Raw genomic sequence first — 12,991 nt, 5'->3', positions numbered from 1 at the left:
TTCAACATCACATATACCAGAGCTGAGGAGTGCCCTAGTCTGTCTGTCTCTCTTATAAAATAAGCGAATGAAATATATACTGAGAAAAATAAGTATGGGGGGTGGGGAGACAGAGAGCTTCCTGGTAGAGCAAAGGACCTGCATGTCTGAGGTCCCAGGTTCTATCTTAGCACACAATAGGGCAGAACTGAGGCAGGCCCTGGTCTCCCTCTAACTACACGCCCAGCCAAAGGCAATTTCTGCTCAGGTCTACAGGGGTGTGGCTTGGAGAGCAAAGAGGAGAGAGGGGCAGCACAAACTCTTGTACCCTCTGCAGGAGGAACAGAGGTGCTGGCTGCTTATCAGCCCTGGGCTTGATGCACACAAAGAACTGGATGCCAGCTGCCTTCATCAGGAAGCCCAAGTTCCTGGCTGTGAAGAGCACCTGTACTCAGGAGACTGCTAATGGCAGCCATAACTTTGCATCACAAATCACCAGGATATTTTTTGCTGCTGGATGGATGGATGGATGTGTGAGTGTCTAGAGGGGGAGATATGGGGAGTAAAAGCCCCAGGCTGTGAGGTGGCTTAGCTAGTTGTCCTCAACTCCAGAACCTTCCATCTGTAACTTCTTTCTTTGCTTCCTTCCTTCCTCTCCTAACAACTCTGCCAGAAGCCTGGAAGGGCAGCAGAAAAGCATACTTCAGCCAACTCAGCTCAGAGATGCTTTCTCACTTCCAAAGTGAGCTCACCAATAAGCTCTGGCCCGGTCCCTTGAAAACAGTCATGAGTGACACAGCACAGGGAGCAAAGAAGGGGACAGTGAAAAGAGAGGTTCCTCCCAGAGTGCCTGCCACACACCAGCTGCTCCTCACCACCATCAGTCATCATTCCACTCTAAGTTGTAACCAGGTCCCTGAATCAACAAACCAGTCTGATGTTAGCTTTTAAGGGCTATGGATCTAAAAGAAAACAAACAAACAAGTCCCAAATCACATGAAGAAATTTTACTTGAAGCCAACAAGCACTATGTTTGTTCGTAATGGTTACTTCAAGAGAAGTGATCTTTATCTGAGCCCAGGCTTAGAACTCTTGGAGTGAGGCAACCACGATTTAAAAACAAGGACAAGAAAGAGACAGTCAGCCTGGGTTGGAATGCTAGTGTTGCTACTTACTGCTTTGCGATCATGTTACATAATGTCTCTCAGCCTTGGTTTTCCCACTCCGAAAATGGGTCTAATAGTAGTTCTTCCCAAGGTTACAACTCTTCCTGAGATTAAAAATATCCATAGGGACATGGATAAGCACGCCCACATACATCTATGATTTTAAAAGGAAACTCAGGTTTCATAATTGCTCTTCCTAATTTCTTTAGAAGACATAAAGTGCAAATGGTTGAAGCTGGAAGTGAAATGATTGATTATGATGGAAGAATTGCAAGAATAACACAGAACAGGGCAAGTAAGCGCAACTTCAGTCACAGAATTCTTCAGGCAGCTCCTAAACCTGATCTCCTGGGTGTCCATCTTCTGTGTGAGAAGAGTGGACATTCTTAATGCTAGTTATTCAGCTTGAATGAATAATTCTTTAAAATTTCTCCCTACCTAAGAGGAGAGAGCTGTGTTTATTTTAAAATCTAAATGATCTCCTGTAAGGGAACAAAAAAACAAACAACAGGCAAATTCCCCTAGCCCACTGAAAGATACATACCAACTTCCACCCCCTTGCTTGCAACTACACCTACAAATCTGGTACATTCGCCTCAGAAACTGAATGCAATTTATGTCTCCTTGGAAGTGCCTGCATTGGCGCCTGCATTTGTTACACACACACACACACACACACACACACACACACCCAATGAGTGGACTGGCAAACAGTGTTGACACTTGAAACCCTGGTCTGCATTTAAGACTTAATGGACATCCCCAGGTTTATAGAATGGAGACAGCCCAGAGTCATGTAAGTGGAGTTTTCGAACAAGAGATGAACATCAATAACAAAGAAGTTTCCTTTAAGCAGCATGCAAGAAATGAAAAAGAAAAAAAAAAAGCCTCAAATGTTAATTCCTCCCCGGAGATGAACACAGCAGTTCCACAGAATCAAACGTGCCAGAACACGACAGAAAAAAAAAATCCTGAAAATTCTATTGTGTTTCAAAGGTGCAGATCTTACCTTACATCTTCTACAAACTCTTCTTTTCTAGAAGAAAGTCTCAAGACTCGCAGAGACCTTGAAGCTACCCATCTTTCCGATGCCCTCCAGCTCTGCCTGTCTTTATGGTGACTAAATGCAAAGCTTGGTAGGTTTTTTTTTTTTTTTTTTTTTTTCCCTTTCCAGAAGGAAGCTTTTAGTCAAAATATGTGGTTTAAAGGAGCAGTATCCACCCTTGTTAAAACTATTTCACGGACATTCAGAGGTTTTTGGTTCTCCTCTCTCAAAGTTAAATCTGAGTAGGAAGGTTTTTTTTTTTTTTTTAACTGTCCCGGAAATCAGCATAACTCAAACCGATCCTGAGCTAACGAGAAATGTTTCTTCCATGTGTTCTGTCTGGCAGAAACAGCAAAAGCCATATCAAGGAAACACGTGATGTTTATAGATACAATATGGCTCATGTTGTCATAACCTCTCAATGACGAAAAGAAAAAAAAGTGCAAGGCAAAGCATAGCCGCCACACAGCAGGAAAAAGAAGATCTGGATCACTTGAAAGCTAAGTACCGCATGTGCAGATATTAACCTTTCCTGCATCTTAAAAAATAAAGTGTCACTGGAAGCAGTGAGGGGTGGGGAGAGGAAACCACACGGGCATGGATAGCTGATGTGTTAAAATGCGTTTGCCTAGTTAACCATTCCAGCGTGAGTAAACAAACCTTCACCCATGAATCAGGAATATTGGGTTTTTTTTTTTTTTCTTTTTGCCTGTCAGAGACAGGAATACCGGATGCCTCACTCATCACTGAGCTCTTAAGCAGAGCTAATTTAAAGAAATAACAGGACGGAGGCAAGAGGCTGGTGTGAAAGAAAAAAAAAAAGAGATAACAGTATCAGTATTGATGGCTAATGTTCTCACCTCCCAGTGGACTGTGGGAGGGAAGTACACTTGGTCACTCCGGCAGCTTCAGAATCTTACACAAAAGCTCCAACAAGAGTGGGGACTATGTGCATCACAGTTTGATGAGGGAATTAAAGAAGCATCACCACGTGGGGCAGAGTTGGCTTTGGTAAATGCTCTCTTCTATTTCATACAGTGGAAAGTATTTTAAATATTTGATGTCCAACTCAATCTCAAAGCAAGATTTGTCTGACTGAGTTATCAGTAAGTATGATGCATCAACATTGATTTTATTTCACTGATGACTCAGAAACGCAAGTGATTTCTCATTTAGGTACATTTTTAATCCCTGAAGAATATATTTATGCATTGATTGACTTATTTCTAGATCTATCTAGAGAGAGGACAGAAATTCAGCCCCACGAAATGGGGTACTGAGGATTGAAAACCCTTATGAAAAATTGGCTATTTTTAAAAGAGGAAACATGTTTGTGTTTCTGACATTTATTTTGATCTTAAAAAAAAATTAAAAATCAGTTCTCACTTTTGCACTTTCTTTTTTAAACTTATCATTTAGGTTTTATAATTTTTTCCCCCAGATCATTTTATTAGTGAAATAATGATTCACAAGGCAGCTGCTGTCATGTGAGTACAATTTCTTATCTCCCTATGATAGGTGCCTATACACTATTCCCAACTGAAGTCCTGCTCCATCCACCTGCCCTGGGTCCCCCAATGTCCTCTCAGTCCTCTTTCCCTCCCCCAAAGCCCTCCTCCAGCCTTGGCTTTGCTGCACTAGCTCACACCTAGTCAAGCTTCAACCTTTCTGAAATTCTCACTTTAATGATAGGCTTTGTTAACTGTGATCAAATGACATTGATAGGATGGGGAATTCTGTCAGGATGAACAGAACATCCTCCCCCCTCCCACCCCATTTTCATTCTGAATAACTTCTGGGATAGATACCAGAATGGCATGCACCTACCCAGTCACTGCACTGATCTTAGCAGTAATTCTCTAACAGGGAAACTGCTGATACAAGACCCACCCCTCCCCCTCCCCGTTTTTTTCTTAAATATTTTTAAAGATCCACTTTGCTTTATTTAGAGAAAGGAGAGGTTAGAGCACTTTGGCATATGTCGTTCTGGGGATCAAACCTGGGGCTTTGGGCATGCAAGTCTTACACTCTACCCACTGCCTAATTTCCCAGTCTCCAAGCCCCTTTTTTATCCAGATATTTCATGAGAATTTCCTCAGAGCAGGACATTGTCTAAAGGAAAGGCAGTGAGACCCAAGGGAAATGGAAGAGGGAGTTTGTCCCCCAAGAAGCCTACTGTTTAGAAAAGAACTTAAAAATGAACACCCAGAACTGAAATGGGAGTGTTTGAGGAATTCTTGGGAAGGCTCATGGAAGCTCAGAGCAGGAACAGTGCTGAGGCTTGGAGGAGGGAAAGCTTGATGAACAGAGTGGCTTTTGAGTCAGGGCTACAAAATGAGAAACATGGGGCGGGGTGGTGGTGCACCTGGATGAGTGTATGTGTTACAATGCACAAGGACCTGGGTTCGAGCCCCCAGCCCTCACCTGCAGGGGGAAGCTTTGCGAATGATGAAGCAGGGCTGCAGGTGTCTCTCTTTCTCTCTCCCTCTCTATCTCCCTCTAACCTCTCAATGCCTGGCTGTTTCTGTCCAATGAGCAAAGGTAGAAAAAAATAAAAAAGAGAGAAACATGAGACCTGGATGAGGAAGGCAGCTGTGCCCAAAGAGGCAGCAGTGACTGCCACCGGGATGGGAACAGCCACCAGGAGACTGGCTGGGACTTCAGCTCCACCTCTGATGAGCTGTGCAGCCCTGAGTCCGTTCCCTAACCTCTCTGATCCGCAGCTTCTGAAATCAGGGATAAAAAAAATCCCTCTCACATTGAATTTGATTTGGAAAGCAAATGAAGGTAAACACAAGCCTAGTGCTGGGTACCAAGGAAGTGACTCAATGGGATCCAGCAGCAATTCTGGCCCTGGGTGAGGGAGGAAGCACCCAGGTGGTTGGGTCCAGAGAACCTGGAATTAGAAGGGAGAAAACGCAGTTCTAAGATCTTCCAGAACTTCCACATCTGTAGGATTCCTCTCACTTCATTTTCTTAAATTACTGCTTTAATTGTTTAATTTATTGTATTTTAAATATTTTTATTATCTTTATTTACTGGTTAGAGACAGCCAGAAATTGAGAGGAAGGGGGGATAGATAGATAGATAGTTAAATATGGAGAGAGGGGTACCTGCAGCCCTGCTTCACCACTTGTGAAGCTTCCCCCCCTGCAGGTGATGACCAGGGGCTTGAAACAGGTCCTTGTGCACTGTGATGTTTGTGTTCAACCAGGTGTGTCACCACCTGGCTCTTAATTCCTTTTTTTTTTTTTTTTTTTTTTTTTTTAGTGAGAGAGTGGTATATAGAGATAGATACACAGATAGGCCCTGCTTAGCTCTGGCTTATAGTACAGAGGTTTGAACCTGTGACCTTGGCGTCTCAGACAAGAACATCTTTTTTTTTTTTTTTTTTTAACTCCTCCAGGGTTATTGCTGGGCTCGGTGCCTGCACCATGAATCCACCGCTCCTGGAGGCCATTTTTTTTCCCCCTTTTGTTGCCCTTGTTGTAGCTTCACTGTGGTTATTACTATTGCCCTTGTTGACGCAATTCGTTGTTGGATAGGACAGAAAGAAATGGAGAGAGGAGGGAAAGACAGAGAAGGGGAGAGAAAGATAGACACCTGCAGACCTGCTTCACCGCCTGTGAAGCGACTCCCCTGCAGGTGGGGAGCCGGGGGCTCGAACCGGGATCCTTATGCCGGTCCCTGCGCTTTGCGCCACATGCGCTTAACCCACTGCGCCACCGCCCGACCCCCAAGAACATCTTTTGCAGAACCATTATGCTGTCTCTCCAGTGTTCTCTTCTACTTCTCTATGATGACTTAAAAGATGTCCTGTGGAAAAAAATGAACTCAGCTCTAGGTTACATCACTTCAGGCATATGTATACATGGACACACTTCATTTTCTTCTTTTTCCTTTGAAGAATAGCTTTTCAGTCTCTCAGAAGAGAACAGAGTGGACCAAAGTTCAATATAAATAGATGCCATGAGGAAAAATTGGGTTGAAATGTGCAGAAGAAGGAAACTGTATATCTCACCGCACACAAAAGTAAACTCTAAATGGGCCAAGGACCTTTGTTAGTTGTTAGACCAGAAGCTACCAAATGCTTAGAGGGAAATATTGACAGAACTCTTTTCCATCTAAATTTTATAGGCGTCTTCAATGATACAAATCCAATTGCAAGGAAGATAAAATCGAAAATAAACTCATGGGACTACATCAAATTGAATAGCTTCTGCTCAGCATAAGAAACCACCACCCAAACAAAGAGACCCCTTATAGAATGGGAGATCTTTATATGCCATACATCAGACAAGAAGCTAATAAACAAAATGTATAGAGTTCACCAAACACAGCAACAAAAAACCCAAATGACCCAGTCCAAAAGTGGGGAGAGGATTCAAAAGGAAAACAGACATGTGAAAAAAATACTCCAAGTCATTGACTGTCAGAGAAATGTAAATAAAGACAACAGTGAGATACCACTTCACTACTGTGAGAATGTCATACATCAGAAACAATAGAACAAGTTCTAGAGAGGTTGTGGGGACAAAGGAACCCTCCTGCACTGCTGGTGGGAGTGTAAATTAGTCCAACACCTGTGGAGAGCTGTCTAAAGAGCTCTCAGAAGGCTAGAAATGGACCTACCCTATTACCCTGCAATACCTCTCCTGGCATATATCCTAAGAAATCAAATATACTCATCCAAAAAGATCTGTGTACACCTATGATCAGAGCAGCACAATTTGTAATAGCCAAAACCTAGAAGGAACCCAGGTGTCCAACAACGGATGAGTGGCTGAGAAAGTTGTAGTGTATATGTACAATGGAAAAGTGGTGAATTCACTTTCTTCACCTCATCTTGGATAAAGCTTGAAGGAGTCGTGTCAAGTGAGATAAACCAGAAAGAGAAGCATGAGTATGGGATGATCTCACTCATAGATAGAAGTTAACAAATAAGAATAGAAAAGAGAAACACAAAGCAGAACTTGGACTGGATTTGGTGTTGCACCAAAGTAAGGATCCTGAGGGGAGTTGGGTGGTAGCGCAGAGGGTTAAGCGCATGTGGCACACAGCGCAAGGACCCGTCTAAGGATCCCAGTTTGAGCCCCCAGCTCCCTGCCTGCAGGGGAGTCGCTTCACAGGCGGCGAAGCAGGTCTGCAGGTGTCTATCTTTCTCTCCCCGTCTCTGTCTTCCCCTCCTCTCTCCATTTCTCTCTGTCCTATTTAACAATGATGACATCAATAACAACAACAATAATAACCATAACAGCAATAAGAAAACCAAGGGCAACAAAGGGGAAAATAAATAAATATAAAAAATATTAAGAAAAAAAAACAACCAGAGACTCTTGCACAGTAAAGTGTATGCTTTATACAGTGATCCATCTCCAACTCCCCAAATGAAAAAATAAAGGATTCCAAGGAGTGGGGTGCAAGGGGGGGCAGTGGGGTGCACCTTTCAGGTCCTGGTGCATAATGGTGTGGGAGGACCTAGGCTGGGGGTGACAGCACTTTGCAGAAAACTCAGAAATTCTACACATGTACCAACAACTGTATTTACAGTAAGCCATTAATCCCCCAATAAAATTAAAAAGGGAAAAATAAATGAAGCTACAAAATAAAATTTCAGGAATATGCCATAAATGCAAATAATAATAAAAGAAAAAATAATCTTTCTCTAGTAAAAAGTAATAAAAGATTGATGTATTTATAATGAGAAAGAAAGGAGGAAGAGGGGGGAGGGAGAGGGAGAGGAAGAGGGGGAAGGAGAGGGAGAGGGGGGAGGGAGAAGGAGAGGGAGAAGGAGAGGGAGAGGGGGGAGGGAGAGGGGGGAGGGAGAGGGGGGAGGGAGAGGGGGGAGGGAGAGGGGGGAGGGAGAGGGAGAGGGAGAGGGGGGAGGGAGAGGGAGAGGGAGAGGGGGGAGGGAGAGGGAGAGGGGGAGAGAGTGGGAGAGGGAGAGGGGGGAGGGAGAGGGAGAGGAAGAGGGGGAGAGAGTGGGAGAGGGAGAGGGGGGAGGGAGAGGGGGAGAGAGTGGGAGAGGAAGAGGGGGGAGGGAGAGGGAGAGAAAGAGGGGGGAGGGAGAGGGAGAGGGGGAGAGAGTGGGAGAGGAAGAGGGGGGAGGGAGAGGGAGAGGGAGAGGGGGAGAGAGTAGGAGAGGGAGAGGGAGAGGGGGAGAGAGTGGGAGAGGAAGAGGGGGGAGGGAGAGGGAGAGGGAGAGGGAGGGGGGAGGGAGAGGGGGGAGGGAGAGGAAGAGGGGGAGGGAGAGGGAGGGGGGAGGGAGAGGGGGGAGGGGAGGGAGGGGGGGAGGGGAGAGAGAGAGAGAGAGGGAGAGAGAGAGAGAGAACCAGAGCCTCACTTTGGCCCAGGCAATGCTAGGGATTAAACTCAGGATCTTGTGCTTGAAGAGTCCACTGTGCCAACTCCTAGGTGGCAATAAAACAAAATTAGAGGGATGGGCAGTAGTACCAAGGATCCTGGTTCCAGCCCTCGGCTCCCACCTGCAGAGGCTCTCTTCATAAGCAGTGACACATGTCTGCAGGTGTCTTTCTCCCTCCCTATCTTCCCCTCCTATCTCAATTGCAGGTGTCTTTCTCCCTCCCTATCTTCCCCTCCTATCTCAATTGATCTCTGTCCTATTCAATGAAAAGGAAAAAGTGGCCTCCAGGAGCAGTGGATTTGTAGCACTGGCACTGAGCCCACAGCAATAACCCTGGAGGAAAACAAACAAAAAAAACCCTTAAAAAATCCAATAAACATATTTTAAAAGATGTCATGAAAGAGGCACATAAGAGAACATACGTAAAACACATTTTAAAAAAGATAATTAAAATTTATTTTAATTTTCTAGGTTCTCATTAAGAGTTTCCAAACTTAGGGGCCATGTGGTAACACAGTGGGTTAAGCACACATGGCGTGAAGCAGATCTGCAGGTGTCTATCTGTCTCTCCCCATCTCTGTCTTCCCCTTTTCTCTTGATTTCTCTCTGTCCTTTTCTGTCCAACAACAATAACAGCAATCACAATAACAGTAATAACAATGATAAACAACAAGGGCAAAAAGGGGAAAAAATGGCCTCTAGGAGCAGAGGATTCATAGCTCAGTCACCTAGCCCCAGCAATAACCTTGGAGGTAAAAAAAAAAAAAAAAAGTTTCCAAACTTGCACAACTTTAATGGCAGCGTCAAAGAAGGCAAGTTAAGAGTTAGAGAGAGCTGAGCTCAGGCTCCCTGTCTGGTACTGAGCAGCAGGTGGGTATGGGGAAAGACCTTGTTGGTTCCATTTATATCATCTGTAAAAAAAAAAAAAAAAAGGAGACAGTATACCTATTTGGTGGAGTTCCTGACTAATTTAAATAATAACAAGTAAAAAAAAAAAAAGATGAAGCATTTAGCACATTCCCCATTATGTTGACAGGGAAAAAAATCTATCATCACATAGTCAGAAAACAAAAGATAGGGAAGAAATCTTATTATACTTTCAGCCTGACCGATTCCGCCAAGACATTGATAGAGCTCACATATATCATTATACTTTTCACCACAAAGATGTCAAAGTGAAACATATGACAAAAGGAAGATGAAAGTAGGAAAGTGTAAAAAGAGTCCAGGAATGAAGCCAACACATAAAATAACACACCACAAATGCCTGGATGCGTGTTGTGGGTGAGCCCTCGATTTAATTCTAAGCTTTAGAGTAGCAGCACAAAGAGGGAAAATGATCACTTACAAGATGCAAAGTGTCCATGTGATAAAAATAAACCAGGAGAAGCACAACTATTTCTGGGGATGAGAACAGAGAGATATTTTTACAGTGGGTTCTTATTAGTGACGGAAAACAAATGATACAACAGTCGCAGTATGTCACCTAGGCATGTTTACACAGGCCTCATGCGCTGCCACTGTCTCTCTGGGGGCTGCCAACATGGAGCTGGGGTGGTGTGTAGGTGCCATAGATGTACATCCAAAGTGGTTACACTTCGGCTGGGGAGATAACATAATGGTTATGCAGAAGGCTTTCATGCCTGAGGTTCTAAAATCCAAAGTTCAATGCCCAGCACCATAAACCAGAGCTGAGAAGCACTCTGGTAACACACAAAACGTTATTACAGCACCAGGAGTAACTTCAGCATGCTCATGACAGAAAAAAGTTACTGCTGTCAGAGCAGAAAGTCTACCTTCTGTTTGGCCTCTCAGGAAGGACCCTTTTTAATTTTTAACATTTATGGAAATTTTTATGCATAAAAGAGAACAAAATCCAGCCAAGAAGTAATTATAGAAGCCAGACTTCCCACCTTCTGCACCCTATAAAGGCTTTTGGTCCATATTCCCAGAGGGGTAAGTGTTAGAGGAAGATGACCAGAGGGCTCTGAACTCTAATTCCATCAGGACCCAGAGAGAGAAGAGGGGGAAAGGAAGGAAGGAAGGAAGGAAGGAAGGAAGGAAGGAAGGAAGGAAGGAAGGAAGGGAGGGAGGGAGGAAGGAAGGGAGGAAAAAAAAAAAAGACACTCAGTAGTAGTAGGTATGGTTTAGAAAGGAAGAGAAGGGGCCAGGTGGGTGGCACACCCAGATGAATGCACATGTTACAATGTGCAAGGACCCAGGTTCAAATCCCTGGCTCCCTGCAAGGGGAAAGCTTCATAAGTGGTGAAGCAGGGCTGCAGGCATCTCTCTTGTCTCTCTCCCTCTTTATCTCCCCTTCCCTCTGGATTTTTCTGTCTCTATCCTATAAGTCAAGTAATTGTAAAAAAGGAAGGAAGAGAAGACAGTATCATAGAAAAATGTGCAAATATATACATATACACATAGTTATAGAAATAATAGTCAACCCATATCTGTGATCTTGGGAGAACTAGTGCAGTGTCCAGTGGAGGAAGTGGGGACACAGAACTCTGGTGGTGGGAAAGGTATGGTATTATACCCATATATCTTATAATTTTATAAATCAATTTTAAAGCACCAATTTAAAAAAGACAACAAAGAATAGCATAAACTCCAATCACCCCATTTTGGCTTTTTCTCAATGTCTTACCCATTGTTTCATGCCTTTGTACTTTTAGGGTTCCCTTAGAATGGCCTATTTCAAAGCACACTGCCCAATCATGCTATTTGACCTGTAAATTCTGTAGCATGTCTCCTTTTCAGAAAGATAACCACCAAGCCATCATGAGACCCAAACAGAGTCACAGAGTCACAGAGCCCTCCATCCCATCATCTGATTCCCAACACATGTCCCAATTCCCTAGCTAGGTTCAAAGGTGTCTTTTACTGTTAATTTGTTCCAGTCAAAATCCAGACATGGTACATACATGACACCATGAAACGTAATAGTGTCCTTTCTGCTGTAGGTTCCTGCTAGCAGGAACTGGGCAGTTGTCCTGCAGTGAGTTAGATGGAGGAGAAGGCACTCTGAGTATTTAGAATAAAAATCTAAAGGGGGGTCTCAGGGTGGAGAGAAGACAGACTTTTGATGCAAGCTAACTTTTGTGCACCAGGGAACTAGGGGCGTCTGGGATGGGACTCAGACATCAGCAGTTACACTGGATCTGGGGTTTCTGGTTAAACGTTGTTGCACCAGTGGGAGCAGACACACGGTGATGGCTGTGACAACAACAGCAGAGCAGTGTGGCTGAATCCAGGGTCTACAGTCAAGGTGCCGGGGCTCAAATCTCAGCTCTGCCACTTCAAGCTGTACGGGACTCTCATCCCATCTCTAAACAACTGCTTCCTGAGCCACAAGGAGGAGGCTTTATCTAAATACCCGCCTCCAAATGTCATCTTAAGGATGAAATGAAATAACCCATGAAAGCACTCAATAAAGTAAGAGCACAGATGTAGGCTGTGGCAGAAGGTACATCCAGAAGAAAACCTGCAGAAAGAAACGGATGACTAATGGCTGTTGACGGAAGCCTGGGTGTGCTGAGAAGCCGGGGAGGAATCACGGACAATGCAGACTTTATAATCAATTTTTCCCTGGCCCTCAAAAAACACACCTGGGCATACATGCGCGCGCGCACACACACACACACACACACACACACACACACACACACACACACACACACACACACACACACACACACACACAAACTCATGGTCACTCTGTCATTCTCAAAGACAGTCAAGCAGCAGGGAAAACGCTCCAGGCGTGAGGAGAGATTAGATTATTATTTTTTCATCAACAAGAGATGGGGGTGGCGCACCTGGTTGGGCACACGTGTTGCAATGCTCAAGGACTCTGGTTCGAGCCTCCGGGAAAGCTTTGCAAGTGGTGAGGCACTGTTGTGGGTGTCTCTCTCCCTTCCCTACCACTCCATTCCCTCTTGATTTCTGGCTGTCTCTATGCAATAAATAACTAAAGATAACAAGAGATACTGGGAACACTGGCAGACTAGCCATACAGAGACAGAGACGTGGAAGTTGCTTATTTCACTCTTGAGTTCTAGAGGGGTGGCAGGCACAGAGATAACAGTTTCAGCAGTCGCCTATGTTGCTATGACAGGCAAGTTTGTAATTAGCAAGAGGAAACTCACCAGTGAGTTGCAGGTGTTAAATGGGCTGGGGGTTGGCACTTTGGGGGTGGGAATGGGGATACACATTTTGAAGAGGTGTGGAATTGTATCCCTTACACACCATCTGAAATACCAGCTCTGAGGCTGGACAGGCGCATCTAGTTGAGGGCACACATGACCATGTGCATGTGCCTGGGCTCAAGCCTCCAGTCTCACCTGCAGGGAGAAAGCTTTGTGATCAGAGAAGCAATGCTACAGGTATTCACTTCTCTTCCTCTCTCTCCCCTCTCGATTTCTCTCTGTCCTA

At 44.5% G+C, this 12,991-nt stretch overlaps 1 protein-coding gene across 23 annotated transcripts in view; it reads right to left on the bottom strand.

Moving 5' to 3' along the window:
* Positions 1-12,991, bottom strand: part of KIAA1217 (KIAA1217 ortholog) — a 362,069-nt gene that overhangs the window by 117,882 nt on the left and 231,196 nt on the right. The window contains exon 1 of one of the 23 annotated variants that reach the window (XM_060192306.1): positions 2,155-2,561. The exons of the other annotated variants lie outside the window; for them this stretch is intronic. The gene's annotated coding sequence lies outside the window, so the exon portion shown is untranslated. Of the gene's footprint in view, positions 1-2,154; positions 2,562-12,991 lie in introns of those variants that run through there. 23 annotated transcript variants of the gene reach the window in all.

This window comes from Erinaceus europaeus, chromosome 6, assembly GCF_950295315.1.
Source record: "Erinaceus europaeus chromosome 6, mEriEur2.1, whole genome shotgun sequence".
In the NCBI taxonomy this organism is placed as follows: Eukaryota; Metazoa; Chordata; class Mammalia; order Eulipotyphla; family Erinaceidae; genus Erinaceus; species Erinaceus europaeus.
The sequence above is the reverse complement of the archived record's forward strand: the minus strand, read 5'-3'. Positions and strand labels throughout refer to the sequence as shown.